This window comes from Lolium perenne, chromosome 1, assembly GCF_019359855.2.
Source record: "Lolium perenne isolate Kyuss_39 chromosome 1, Kyuss_2.0, whole genome shotgun sequence".
Classification (NCBI taxonomy): domain Eukaryota; kingdom Viridiplantae; phylum Streptophyta; class Magnoliopsida; order Poales; family Poaceae; genus Lolium; species Lolium perenne.
Window position 1 is genome coordinate 22,730,370 of NC_067244.2, and position 3,892 is coordinate 22,734,261.

The following is a 3,892-nucleotide window of genomic DNA, read 5'->3' on the forward strand; positions in this document are numbered from 1 at the left end:
GGGAATTGCCCCCGGAGTCATCTCCATCGACATCACCGCCATCTTCATCGATGTTGCTGTCTCCCATGATGAGGAGGGAGTAGTTCTCCCCCGAGGCTGAGGGCTCTACCGGTAGCTATGTGGTTCATCTCTCTCTCCCATGGTGTGATCTATATGAATATGTAGATGTTACTCTTGTCTATTATGCACTCTAGAGGTTACTTTAATATGAACTCCGGATGTTGTGGAGCTTGTTTACTCCGGCTTGAGGTGTGCTCCTGTAGCCCTACACAATGAATGATGTTTGTTATCCAACAAGAGAGTGTTTGAGAGTAGTACTTATTTGTTCATCTATGTGATCATAGGCTTTGCAATCTAGATGTCATATGCTATTCAAGTGCTTTATTATGTGAACTTTGGAGTTACTGTGACCTCGGTGTAATGGTGACAGTGTGTGCGCCGTGTGTAACTCCCTTATGAATTGTGGTGTGTTAGTACCTCCTATGAATGCTCACGGTGACAGTGTGGGGTGTTTAATACTTGGAAATACGCCTTTGAGGTGTGCTTTGCACACTTGCCCAATGAATTTGAGTTCATTATTCAACAGGAGAGTAGTATGATGAAGTGCTTATTTATATTCAATTATAATTGCAATGTTGAGAGTGTCCACTAGTGAAAGTAGGATCCCTAGGCCTTGTTTCCAAATACTGCAAACATCGCTTATTTACTGTTTTACTGCATCTTTACTTCCTGCAATATTTACTTCAGATCGCAATTACCGTTTACCACCATCTATACCACTTGTGTTTTAATATCTCTTCGCCGAACTAGTGCACATATACATCTGACAAGTGTATTAGGTGTGTTGGGGACACAAGAGACTTCTTGTATCTTAATTGCAGGGTTGCTTGAGAGGGATATCTCTGACCTCTAACTCCCTGAGTTCGATAAACCTTGGGTGATTCACTTAAGGGAAACTTGCTGCTGTTCTACAAACCTCTGCTCTTGGAGGCCCAACACTGTCTACAGAAATAGAAGCGTGCGTAGACATCAAGCTATTTTCTGGCGCCGTTGCCGGGGAGGTAAGGTAAAAGGTATTCACATCCTCCGACTACTAAGCTATTTTCTAGCACTGTTGCCGGTGTGTGAGTGCTCGAAGCTATTTCCTTTAGATCCTGCAATTGCATCGTTTTGTTTCTTGTTTTTATTTTTCACTAGTTAGGCATAATGGAAAACAACAAAAAATTTAGTGAGCTTTTTAATCTTTTTCGTGAGTTAAGACATGGATTGTTTGATGCGAAAATTTAAAAACCTATGGAACCTTATTTGCATGCTAGTAGCAATATTATTAGTATGAACGCAATTACTGCTAATGCTATGGAAAAGTCTAAGCTTGGGGAAGCTAGTTTATATAAAAATAATATTTTTTGCTCCTCAGCTTTGGAAGAAATATTTTGTCTTGATAATGCTTTGTCTCCCATATGCGATAACTCTAATGATGCTTGTGATATTTTAAATCCACCTACTAAAAGTATTCCGTTCAAGATACCTATGAAAATTATTGAACGTGTTATGGATAACCGCTATGAAGGGGATGGAACTGTCCATCCTGGAGATCATTTACTGTTTTTGCATGAATTATGCGGGTTATTCAAGTGTGCAGGTATCTCTATGGATGAAGTGAGGAAGAAACTATTCTCTATGTCGCTGTATGGTAAAGCGGCGCATTGGTATAAATTGCTGAAGAATAGGCATTCTCTTGATTGGGAGGATATTATGCCTCTATTTTATTCTAAATTCTATCCTCCAAGTGAAATTCACAAAGACCGAAACCACATATATAATTTTCTGGTCTCATGATGGAGAGAGTATTGCCCAAGCATGGGGGAGATTGAAGTCTTTAATGCTCAAATGCCCCATTCATGAGCTTCCTGATAATATCATCATTGATAATTTCTATGCAAGACTTTCTTTTCAAGATAAAACCTTGCTGGATACTACTTGTTCTGGATCATTCACGCGCAATAAAGAAGAGTTTAAATGGGACCTTCTTGATCGGATTCAGGAGAACGCTGAAGATTGGGAGAACGACAAAGGTAAAGAATCAGGTATAAACTATGAATATGAATGCATTAAGTCTTTCATTGAAACTGTTGATTTTCAAGAGCTTAGTGCTAAATATGGTCTCGATCCTCAAATTATGGTTGATTTCTATAAAGCCTTTGCTTCTCATATTAATGTTCCTAAAGAAAATTGGTACATGTACCATGAACCTTTTAAAGACACTTGCATGGAAAATGAAATTATTGTTAATGATTGCAATAAACATGCCCAAACTCCTGAAAATACTATTTCTTATAAGCATGTTAATTTTTGTGGAATGCATAGACCTTGTGGAATTAACCAAATCGAAGATGAATATTGTATCCATCATAGGAATGAAAAAACTAGAAAGTGGTCTAGGGCTCTAGATGATCTTGGTGAAAAAGTTTGTGCCTCTATCCTTTTATTTGTGAACTTTTCCATAGAGTGGGTCATTTTAATTTCAATGCTCCTCCAATGATAATTCGAACCTCATGAGTGCTGCAAATTTGTATTGTGATGATGAAATTACTCCTAATCAGCATGATGAACTTACTTTATTTTTGTGGTGTGAAGAGTTATCAAGAAAAATTTCTTTGTTAGATATGAATGATCTTGATATTAATAGTGTCCTGCATGGGTGTCTTTCTTATTGCATTGATAATTGCCATACAAATACTTACATACAAAATATTTTAGAAGATGACACTTTGCCAAAATATGATAGGACCGCTGTGTGTTTTGAACTTATTGATGAAAAGGAGGAATCCTCCCAAGTTTCTTCTACTGTTTCTGGAAATAAATCAGGTTATGTGGAGAAGCCTCCCATCAAGCCTCTCCCTCCTAAAGAAGGGAACGAGGAGAAGGAGAAGAAGAAGAAGAAGGGAACGAAGAAGAAGAAGAGGGGGAATAAAAAGAAAGAGGTAATGGCATATCCCCGCGTGTATGAGATAACGATAGGTAACCGTAAGTATGTTGCTCCTAATGATTATTATGATAATGAATCTGAGTACAATGATCTTCCTATGCCCTTTACCTACATTAGTGATCATGATTTGAAAGAGCACACTACTTTTGATATTGAAAATCTCTGGGAAACTAATTCTGAAAATGATGATGTTAATAATTGCCATAGTATTAGTACTATCCATGCTTCTTCCCATAATGATATAGAAAGCTCTAAGCTTGGGGATGATGTGTTTGAAAATCCTTTTTCTACTGATGATTATATGTTTGATACATCTCCTTCTAGTAACAATGATGGTATGGTTACAGATGAACATACTGTGGAAGATAACTATTCTATTTCTTATGATGACACTATGCCTCCAATCTTTGACAATTATTATAAAGAATGCTATGACACAGGTTATAATTATCCTTATGAAACTTGTAATAGTTATGTTGGGATTGCCAAAAACCATTCCCTTAGTATGCAACTTGTTTACCATGTTCAAATTCTTGATAATAATCCTGTTTCAATTATTATTAATGAGAAGAGTTTTTCTTATGCCAAAATTAATGATAATTTTATGCATGTAGCTCATGATAAGAATGTTCCATGTGATAGTTATATTGTTGAGTTTGTTCATGATGCTACTGAAAATCTTTATGAGAGAGGACAATATGGTTGTAGGGATTTTCATGTTACTAAAACACCTCTCTTTTTGCTTAAAAATCTTGAAGTTGCGCTTGTCTTGTTTTCCTATGCTTATTGCATTGTGCTTACATGACTTGTTTATTTACAAGATTCCTATGCATAGGAAGCGGGTTAGGCTTAAATTTGTTTCACACTTGCTTTTTGATGCTCTCTTTGCTTCAACTCTCATCC